The sequence below is a fragment of the Hemicordylus capensis genome, chromosome 4 (genome assembly GCF_027244095.1).
Source record: "Hemicordylus capensis ecotype Gifberg chromosome 4, rHemCap1.1.pri, whole genome shotgun sequence".
Classification (NCBI taxonomy): domain Eukaryota; kingdom Metazoa; phylum Chordata; class Lepidosauria; order Squamata; family Cordylidae; genus Hemicordylus; species Hemicordylus capensis.
This window is the reverse complement of record NC_069660.1, coordinates 77,442,710-77,454,404: the sequence shown is the minus strand read 5'-3', so window position 1 is coordinate 77,454,404 and position 11,695 is coordinate 77,442,710.

Sequence of the window (11,695 nt, the reverse complement as noted above, 5' to 3'; positions counted from 1 at the left end):
CCATCTCTCAGGTCTGACCCCACCACCACCACAGTCAGTAAAGGTAAAGTGTGCCGTCAAGTTGGTGTTGACTCCTGGTGAGCACAGAGCCCTGTGGTTGTCTTTGGTAGAATGCAGGAGGGGTTTACCATTGCCATCTCCCATGCAGTATGAGATGATGCCTTTCAGCATCTTCCTATATCACTGCTGTCCAATATAGATGTTTCCCATAGTCTGGGAAACATACCAGTGGGGATTCAAATAAGCAACCTCTGGCTTGCTAGTCCCATTTTGCCATTAGTCCCATTTTGTCATTAGTCCCATTTTGCCATTTCCCCATTTTGCCATTAGGTGGCTTGCTCCACAGTCAGTACCTCTGTCTTATTTGGATTCAACTTCAGTTTGTTATCCCTCATCCAGCCCTTTACTGCTTCCAGGCAGGCATTTTGGGAGGTTGATATGGAGAAATAGATCTGAGTGTCATCAGCATATTGATAACGCCCTGCACCAAACCCCTGATGATCTCTCCCAGCAGTTCATGTAGATGTTAAGAAGCACTGGAGACAGTATGGAGCCTTGTGGAACTCCACACTTTAGTTCTTGCTTTGCAGAGCAACAGTCTCCAAGCGACACCATCTGGAATCTGCCAGAGAGGTAGGAATGGAATCACTGTAAAACAGTGCCACCCAATCCCAACTCCCTCAAGCAACCCAGAAGGATATCATGCTCAAGGAGAGCCAGTGTGGTGTAGTGGCTAGAGTGCTGGATTAGGACTGGGGAGACCTGAGTTCAAATCCCCATTCAGCCATGATAATTGCTGGGTGACTCTGGGCCAGTCACTTCTTTCTCAGTAGCCTAACCTACTTCACAGGGTTGTTGTGAGAAGAAAGTTAAGTATGTAGTACACTGCTCTGGGCTCCTTGGAGGAAGAGCAGGATATAAAATGTTAAAATAATTTTTTTAAGGCTATCGAAAGCACCCGAGAGATCCAAAAGGATCAGCAGAGTCACACTCACTCTCTCCACCATAGCCCACTCAAAAGCCAGTTTGAAATGGGTCTTGATAATCTGTATCATCTAAAACCACCTGGAGCGGAGAGGCTGCCATGTATGCATCCTTTCCCACAAAGCTTCTTACGAGGAAGGTTTGTTCTACATGGGCAGGCAGCCCACTGTAGCTGTCAGCTACAACTCTGCCACAGGGCCTGGTTGGAAGAAGGAAGAGTAGTTGCCTAGAACACACACAAGACCAAACCAAGACAACAAGCTGCTTCAAGGCATTCATTCAGATGAACGCCTAGTGGTTGCATTAACTAAGGGTCACATGACATTATTACCTGCAGCTGTTATAGTCCAACAGTAGCTGCAGAGCCTCAGACTCCTGAGCTATAAAGACTGAGCATGCTGTTGGTAGTGTTTATATAAGGTGCAGCATAGTAGGGATGTGCATGAAGTGAGGTTTGGTGCTGAAGTGGTTCAGGTGAGGGCATCCCATGGGATTCTGCTGCATGTATTGGCCAGCACTTGCAGCTGTAGAAAACTTGCTGTTTGGATGCTGCTTTTGTTGGCATCTGCATAACAACAGTAATGAGTAGACCAGCTTTTGAGAGGAGCCAAGCTGAATGAAAATCTGGACAGCTACACATAATGTGAGGACAATGAGCCTAAAGAGTTTGACTGCATATAACAGACTTCTTGCACTTAGAAAACTAGTATCAGGAAAAAGACTAGGCTGGAATAAGCATTCAGACACAGTTGTGCCCTGTCAGCAGTGATACAGTCCACGAAAGGCTGAACCACATACAGGTGAAACTCAAAAAATTAGAATATCGTGCAAAAGTTCATTAATTTCAGTAATGCAAATTAAAAGGTGAAACTGATATATGAGATAGACGCATTACATGCAAAGCGAGATAAGTCAAGCCTTAATTTGTTATAATTGTGATGATCATGGCGTACAGCTCATGAAAACCCCAAATCCACAATCCCAGAAAATTAGAATATTACATGAAACCAATAAAACAAGGATTGTAAATAGAACAATATCGGACCTCTGAAAAGTATAAGCATGCATATGTATTCAGTACTTGGTTTGGGCCCCTTTTGCAGCAATTACTGCCTCAATGCGGCGTGGCATGGATGCTATCAGCGTGTGGCACTGCTGAGGTGTTATGGAAGACCAGGATGCTTCAATAGCGGCCTTCAGCTCTTCTGCATTGTTTGGTCTCATGTCTCTCATCCTATTCTTGGCAATGCCCCATAGATTCTCTATGGGGTTCAGGTCAGGCGAGTTTGCTGGCCAATCAAGCACAGTAATCCCATGGTCACTGAACCAGGTTTTGGTACTTTTGGCAGTGTGGGCAGGTGCCAAGTCCTGCTGGAAAATGAAGTCAGCATCCCCATACAGCTCGTCTGCGGAAGGAAGCATGAAGTGCTCCAAAATCTCCTGATAGACAGCTGCGTTGACCCTGGACTTAATGAAGCACAGTGGACCAACACCAGCAGATGACATGGCTCCCCAAAGACTGTGGAATCTTCACACTGGACTTCAAGCATCTTGCATTGTGTGCCTCTCCATTCTTCCTCCAGACTCTGGGTCCTTGGTTTCCAAATGAGATGCAAAAGTTGCTCTCATCAGAAAAGAGGACTTTGGACCACTGAGCAACAGACCAGTTCTTTTTTTCTTGAGCCCAGGTAAGACACTTCTGACGTTTGTTGTTCAGGAGCGGCTTGACAAGAGGAATACGACATTTGAAGCCCATGTCCAGGATCTGTCTGTGTGTGGTGGCTCTTGATGCACTAACTCCAGCCTCAGACCACTCCTTGTGAAAGTCCCCAACACTTTTGAATGGCCTTTTCCTGACAATCCTCTCCAGGCTGCGGTCATCCCTGCTGCTTGTGCACCTTTTTCTTCCACACTTTCCCCTTCCACATAACTTTCTATTGATGTGCTTTGATACAGCACTTTGGGAACATCCAACTTCTGTTGCAATTACCTTTTGAGGCTTTCCCTCCTTATGGAGGGTGTCAATGATGGTTTTCTGCACAACTGTCAAGTCAGCAGTCTTTCCCATGATTGTGATTCCTAATGAACCAGACTGAGAGACCATTTAAAGGCTCAGGAACCCTTTGCAGGTGTTATGGATTGATTAGCTGATTGGAGTGGGACACCTGGAGCCTACTGTTGAACCTTTTCACAATATTCTAATTTTCTGGGATTGTGGATTTGGGGTTCTCATGAGCTGTACGCCATGATCATCACAATTATAACAAATTAAGGCTTGACTTATCTCGCTTTGCATGTAATGCGTCTATCTCATATATCAGTTTCACCTTTTAATTTGCATTACTGAAATTAATGAACTTTTGCACAATATTCTAATTTTTCGAGTTTCACCTGTAATTCTGCTGCAAGTGTAAATTGGCTCTCAGAACTCACTGCTTGAATTGGGATAGTCACATAGTGAGTTCCCCTGCTTGTGTCCAGTGGTAGCAGTGAAATTTACTCTGTGATGGCCCTGATTCATGAAGTAGTCGCAAATAAAAGTAAAGTGTGCCGTTGAGTCACTGTCAATTCCTAGTGACTACAGAGCCCTGTGGTTGTCTTTGGTAGAACACAGGAAGGGTAGGGGTTTACCATTGCCATCTCCTGCGCAGTATGAGATGATGCCTTTCAGCATCTTCCTATACCGCTGCTGCCCAATATAGGCATTTCCCATAGTCTGAGAAACATACCAGCGGGGATTTGAACCAGCAACCTCTGGCTTGCTAGGCAAGTCATTTCCCGTTGTCATGAGTACTGCTTCATATTTTGTAGGAGACAGGACCTGCCACTGGGAGGTGCTGGTTTTGTTTTCAGTAACATGTAGAGTAGTCTTTAACCTCTCAAGTTGCCTAGAGATTTCTATATCGGGCAGTATAGAAATTCAGTTTAAAATAAAATAAAATAAAAATAAATAGAACAAAGCCTATTAAAATGAGAGCCAAATTTTGGAAGAGCCAGCTCCTATCTGGCCCCTTGTTCTAGCTATCTCAGATGATATAAATCAGTGGACTTCATTTTGACCCTGGGTTGATTCATAGTAGATGAGGAGTTGGCTAGGGGCCACACTACACAGGATACTGAATGTATGTATTATTGGCCTGAATGGACTGAGTTTTTCTTTGCATCCAGATTGGGACCACAGTGGGGGTGGAAGGTTTGCCCCTGCTGTGGTCCTGATCTGGATTGGGGGTGGGGTGGGGGCTGTGGTTGCTCTTTGCCTCAGGAGGAAAGCTCCCATTGGCACTGAATGAGCCATCTTGGTACGGCCAAAGGGAGAAACTTTAGTGACTTCTCTCTGTCATTTGCCGCCTTGGTCACCTTTGCTGTCTTAATGCGGGCCCATTTAACCTGATTTTGCTCTACAGCTGAGCTGAGTGAGGCAGCTTAGCTGGCTCCTGGCCAAACGGAAGATGAATCTTATCTCACCCCACCTTTTGCCAGTTCAGCTCTGACTGGGAGACTTGCTGGAGGCAGGGCACCACCACTTCCCCCTCACCTATTTCTCTCGGCTAACAAGACGCAGAAGGGATTATGCAGAAAGGATGCCCTTCAAGGTTAGTTTGTTTCTCATTTCTGCTCCCTGAAATGAGAAACCTGCTGAAAGTTTGAGAAATCTGAAATAAGTTTCCAGGGCATTACAGTCCCTTATTACTGCTGTTTGTTTCTGAGACCAGAGGGATTATCTGAATCAGTGAACTGAGAAATTCTATCATTCTTGCAAAAATGGGCTGAAACAGAGGCTGTCTGAGGCACAAGGGAGCAATTAGAGTGACCTTGAAGGCCCAAAGGAAGCACTTCTTCTCAGCAGGATGGACACCTTGACAAGGGCTGCTCTGAATGGCTGGAGGAGGATGGTGCTGGAACTTGGTGGGCAGTGGACAGAAAGAGGCTGGTTGGAAGCAGAACCGCCTGCAAAGCAGAAGCTTCTTTGTTGATGCCCCTCCACATCCTTTGAGCTCTTCCAGTGCTGCTGATGGGAAGGGAAACTGGGAGGCAACCACAAGGGACAGGGGGGCCATATAAGGAAAGGTAGACAGGCGTGTGAATGAAGACAGAGATGCTGTAGTGACAAGACAAAGTCAGTGAGAGACATACCCATAACTCATGCATTTATGGCAGGGGTGGCCAGCCTGAGGCTCAAGTCAACAGCAGTTGTTGGACTTCAACTCCCATAATCCCCGGCTGTAATATATTGCATCTGGGGATGATGGGAGATGTAGTCCAACAACCACTGGAGAGCCTCGGGTTGGCCCCCCTGATATAGTGCAAGAAATGAGCACTCTTTATTCAGTTGTTGTTGTTTGTTTGTTGAGAGTCCAGGTGCAGCTCCTACAGGTGTCACTTCTATTGATTATTTCATACTAACCAATGGCAGAGTTTCATTGCTGGAATATTAAAGAATACCTTTCTCCCGCCAGTAGTGTAGCTGTTGTGATTATGACCATTGTATGGAACGTAGTGGCTCGAGTGTTTTGACAAGCACCTATTCAAAAGTCAAGTGCCCTGGCATCATTAGTGATGAGCAACACAGCTTTTCCCTCCAACCCGCACATCACACTCCTTCCCCCCCTCCGATTTTAAGCTTTTAAAAACATATATATTGATTTGCATGCTAAGTGCTCCCTCTCTGCATTGCTCTGTACCACTATAGCAGAGAAGTGGCCTTTCAGCCTTTTAACAGCACCAAAGAAGTGGCAACCATACCAGCAAGGTTAGACTGCTCCTCTCACAGCAGTATCTTGTCAATTCACTTTCTACTATTTTGCTTCTCTTTAGCTCTGTGAAGGATGTGTGTTCCCTCTAGCCAGTGCTACATAAGTTCCATATGGAACTTTGACTGAATCAGACCATTGGTTCATCATCTAGGCTCAATAGTGGGGGTTGTAGCCATTCAAGGTGGTAGTTTAAAACCCTAGTCCTCTGATCCTATTAGCATACCCTATAACATTTCATGGATGAAAACAGGGAAACACTCAGGGACCCCGGAAGTTTTTAAAGACTGGATGTGTGTGTGTGTGTGTGTGTGTGTGTGTGTGTGTGTGTGTGTGCATGCATTTCTGAGGAAGTCAGGACGTGGTGAATTACCTTTTGATTTTTTAAAATTACCTTTTTTGCAACAATTCCAGTTTGTAATCACATATTTGGAATGATCCATCTTTGAAAGGGTAGTACTAGAGCACCTGCTTTGCATGCAGAAGGTCTCCAATTCACTCCCTGGCATCTCCAGGTGGGGCTGGGAAAGACTCCTGCCTGAAACCTTGGAGAGCCCCTGCCAATCAGTGTAGAGGCAATGCTGATCTAGATGGACCAATGCTCTGACTCAGTATGCAGCAGCTTCCTATGTTCTTGTGTCCCACTTCTCCCCTCACTCACCAAGACCAGCAGAAACTTCCAGCTTTTATAACATCGGCCATTAATCCAGCTAAGCTGAATAAAGGCAAAACCAGCCGCACCCCACTCAACAAAAAAACTTTCTCCCAAATACATCATCAGCCAGTCATTCAGCTACCACAAAAACAAGAAAATTCCTGGCGCCTAGTTAAGTCTCCACACACTTGGGGAGTTAGAAATACTTCTATGCATGTGTGCACAGTGATGCAGACACCACCCTTTCATTAATGTGGAAGTATGATAGACAGGGGCGTATCTAGGGTAGGGCAGGCAGGGCGCGTGCCCCGGGCGCCGCTTGATGGGGGGTGCCATTTTTTAAAATGAAAAAAAAAGTTCAAAATGGCCACCAAAAACAAAATGGCTACCACGCATGCTCAAATGGCCTCTGAAAGGCCCTAGTATCTGGGGAAAGTCAAATTCTCAATTTATTTTTAAAACTTATCTAATAGTGATGCTACAATGCATAGCAGAGAATTAGACAGGCACTTCTGTTCAGTTTTCCAAGTACACTTCCACATAGTATTTGGGTATTTCATGAGCCCCAGCATAATGAAATTTGTAGTTTTCAAGCATTTTTTGGTCTGGCTACATCCACTGCTAAATAGTTTTGGAAATATTAAAAGATTAACGAGCTTGACTAGTATTTTTGAGCTGATATTATGGCAAAGTTATCTGAAAGATGGGTGTCAGATGTTTGGACGGGGGCGCAATTTCAGTGCTTGCCCTAGGCGCTATTTTCCCTAGTTACGCCTCTGATGATAAAAGACATCAATTGGGTGGGGAGGGAGAACTCTGATCTTTAGAAAAGTGGGCAGGGGGGAGGGATCAAACAGCATGCCTTTTTGTGTTATATCCTTTGTCTTTAGAGACAGATCTCTTGTAAGGTTTGGTTTCTGACAATGGGCTGCATTTCTCCCCCTCCTTTATTAATCAGCGGGGATGGAGCTATAATTCCACAAGGGAGGACAAATGTTCCTGGGTCCCTGAGGGAGGGGTCCCACTGGCTGGGCAACAGCTTGCCCTTTGCTCTTGTGCATTATTTGAATAGGAGCAAGAGAAAATCCTCTCCATCTCTGACAGTTTTAAAAAAGCATTTGAAAACCTACTTCTTCACCCAAGCTTTTTCAGCTTTTTAAAACTATAGGTTTAAATCTATGGATGATTTTTAAATTGTTAAATTGTTTTAAGTTTTTGTATATGTTTTAACTTGTTATGCTATTGTTAACCGCCCAGAGACAAAAGTTTGGGGCGGTGTACAAATTTGATAGATAGATAGATAGATAGAAGTTGTGTTCAGAATGGTTTGCTTTTCATCAAGTCCTTACAGTTCTTCTGCAGCAAAGACATGGAGAGAGGAGGAGGAGGCTGTGGGGGGCAGCGGCCCATCTTCACAGCTTGTTTCAGAGTTCACTCCAACCTTGCTATGGCCCATCAACCAGCCTTGACTACAGCAGCAGTCTTTTATGGCTTGATCATCTGGGGTGGGTGGTTGGAAGTCTCAGCCCACTTGGCCAGTCTTAGGAGGGTCCATGAAAACACCTCAATTTTCAGACCACGAATTACTGTCCCAGCGGCCTACTCCCAACAGGACTGCTAGAGACTGGCTCAGCTTTTTCTTTGCTGTGCCTTGCAGGGTGCCTGAGCACTGTGCATTCATATGCATGTCTGTGGATTCCAGAGGTTGCTGACCTACGACTCCCATCATCCCAATAAGAATTGTGGCTGGGGATCATGGGAATTGTAGTAAAGCAATATCTGAGGTGCCACAGGTTGGGAACCCCTTCCCTGGATCAAGATGCATCCACTCCTTGCTTGGAGATTTAACTATCAGAGATTGGGTGGAAGCTGGACCCTAAAGAATGAAAATTCTAGCAATTCAAATGAAAAATTCTGAGGAGGCATTCTCTCAACAGATTAACATAGGGGCAATGATTTACTAGAGACAGGTTCCAGAAAATAAGGACTCTCCCAGGTACAAATGAGAGGAGAGCTGGTCTTGTGGTAGAAAACATGACTTGTCCCCTTAGCTAAGCAGGGTCCACCTTGGTTGCATATGAATGGGAGACTCAAGTGTGAGCACTGGAAGAGCAGGAGTTTTCAAGTTCCCTCCCTGGCTTCTCCAAGATAGGGCTGAGAGAGATTCCTGCCTGCAACCTTGGAAAAGCAGCTGCCAGTCTGTGAAGACAATGCTGAGCTAGATAGACCAATGGTCTGACTCAGTATATGGCAGCTTTCTATGTTCCTATAGGGACAGTGGATGTCTGTATCAGGTGGCTTAATGATGGTCCTAGAAATCCCCCCCCCGCATCATATGCCCAGAGAAGGGGTTGGAAGAAACTGTGACCCCAGGACTCCCTATGAGCAGGAGAGAGGCTGTGACATTCCCTGGGCAAGCATCTTTCTCTCATTTGAGAATCCGGTCATGTTATCTAGCTTTGGCTGCTCTCCAGGAGGCAATGAATGCTAGAGTGCTAGAGAAGTGAGAGCAAATGGCTCAGGGGCTGTTAATTTCAAGGGTACAAAGTGGATAACTAGGTTCTACAAGGTGAGATCTGTTCACTTTGTCTGTACCAATTGCCAGCTTCAAGACAGAATGAATCCTATGTATGCAGAAGGACTGGATAAAAAGAGGGAGAAACCCTTTTTTCTCCAGAATACATTTTGAGTCTGCAATCCTAAGCACACACAAGTAAGTCCCATCAAATCCATTGGGACTTACTCCTGTGTAGACATGCATACAAGTGATTGTGCTGTAGAAACATGTTATTTTAATTGAAAAGATGACTAATGGAGGACATGATATTTGATGAAAAAAATTATAAACAGTGCAGAGACGGTCAACAGAGAGGATTTATTTCCCTCACAGACAGATTTCTGGTTCAGATCACTACTTTTGTGAGCAGGGAAGAAAGGCAAAAATCACTTCTCAGCCTCTCCCCCCCCCCATTAACTCCCTGCCCATCAAGCCTTCAGGATAACTATTCTAAAGGATCCTCTGTCCTTGAGGCAGCTCTGACTGTGTCCACGGATCATCACCTGTCATGTCAGCCTCTGCCCCTGGTCCTTACTAGTTGGATCTGTGACCACAATGGACCAGAGAGGAGAGCCTAACATAACCTTACAGTCTGAGTAGGCACATAAGGGTGAAGGTGGTCTTTGAAGTAACTTCGGCGCAGACCATACAGCTCACCATATGTACAAAGCAGTTCACTTAAGCTTTTATCTACAAGTTATGTGATAACCTGTTTACAGGTGGCAGCTAGGGATGTGCACGAACTTGTTCGGAGACCCTTTTACGGCCCTCCAAACAGGCTCGAACACTGGGAGGTTCAATGGTTCAAAGGCGGAGGGTGTTGGACTTTAAGGACAGGAGAGGGTGCACCTACCACTCCCTCCGCTTTCCCCCCACCGGTGCTTGGTTTTTGTAAAGTCCTTTGGGGTGGCAGCCTACCTCCCTGCTGCCCTGTCCCCTCTTCAGCCGGAAGTGACCAGAAGTACCTGGCGCGCACGAGCCCACATGCCATGTGTGAGTGCGAGCGCGACATGCATGCACATGTGCCTGGCAAGTTTGTGAGTGCCAGGTACTTCTGGCCAAAGAGGGGATGGGGCGGCAGGGAAGTACGCTGCCAGCCTAAAGGGCTTTACAAAAACCAAGCACCGGCAGCAGCAGCGGGGGGGGGGGGAGCAGAGGGAGGGGTAAGTGCATCCTCCCCAGCCTTAAAGTCCAACACCCCGCTGCCTTCGAACCACCCTCGCCTGGTTCTGTGCACATCCCTAGTGGCAGCCTCAGAGCTCCTGAAGCAGGACGCCAAATGCTGCCTCTTTCCCCCAAGCGTCTCCTTTTTAAATTTGAGGCAATGGGGAGTGGAGCCCCAATGATCTGCTGCTCGCCTCACCTCATGAAAGGACTGCCCCTGAATTTTTTGTGTGCATGAGTCTATAATCACATGTAGAAACTGAGCAATATACGAAGTAGCCTTCTATCAGGGGCGTAGCAAGGTTGGAGTGGGCCCAGAGACAAGATTTTAAAATGCCCCCCCCTCACTGAAGCTCAGCTCATGAGGTAAAGAAATCTTAAATGAGGCTGAATAGTGGTAACAAAAAGCATAGCGTTATATATATATTATTTTTAAAGGTTTTGTAAATTGTGGATGATGCAAGTCATTGAATGGTCCTAGAGAAAGACATGCTGTTCTGGTAGCTCCAGGTCTCAACACTCACATCAATTTCAGAGGATGAATACAACTGAAGGAAGCCCAGGTGGGTGCGTGGCTGGGAGAGTCAGTCATGTGATTTGTCTCTGGGGGGCCCCCCAAGGCAGTGGGCCCCCAGACAACTGTCTCCCCTTGCCCTATTATAGTTATGCCCCTGCCTTCTATTTAGCAGATGCTGGCAGGAAACCACAGAGGGGGGCTATCTATCTACATCATAGTCTGTTTGTGAGTTTCACCAAAGCAACTGTCTGGCAACTGTTGGAGACAGTGCTGGATGAGATGGGGTTTTGGTATGATCCAACCAGTCAATGTTTATGTTCTTATGAACTTAATCAGGTAATGGTCCTGAAGCACAGGCATTGGGGGCAGCAGAATCTAAGGGTGCTTCACATCTTTCCACATCTTTCCCAAATGTTCCCCACAGTTTGTCCAGTCTCTGGACAAAAAACAACAACAACAAAATAATTGCTTTTAAAAATTATAATTCTTGTGAATTGAAGTATACTGCTTGAAGATCTGTTTTTATTGAGTGAATTGTTTTGAGTGAAGTAAACAGAAAAGCAATTCATATATTGAGACCTTGGGTTAGGGCGGTGTAAAAATGCACTAAATAAATAAATATATTCCCAGAGAAAGGTCAAAACAACAACATATTTATACACAGCTTTCCAACAAATGTTTCCAAAGCGGTTTACATAGATAGATAGATAGATAAGAAAGACGGATCCCTGTCCCCATGGGACTCACAATCTAAAACAAAACAAAACAAAACAAAACATAAGACAGACACCAGCAACAGTCACTAGAGATACTGTGCTGAGGGTGGATTGGGCCAGTTACTCTCCCCCTGCTAAATAAAGAGAACCACCACATTTAAAGGGTGCCTCTTTGACAGGTTAGCAGAGAAGAATCTTTCTCATACACCAGGTTTTACACTTGTGTATTGGACTTGGGCGCTTTCCAGACTAGCTGCTCATCAGCAGCAAAATGCCTCCATTTGGACAAGTCGCATTCAGAACATAAACAGTGGTGGTGGGGGGGGGGCAGTCTCGCAGCGACTAACAACC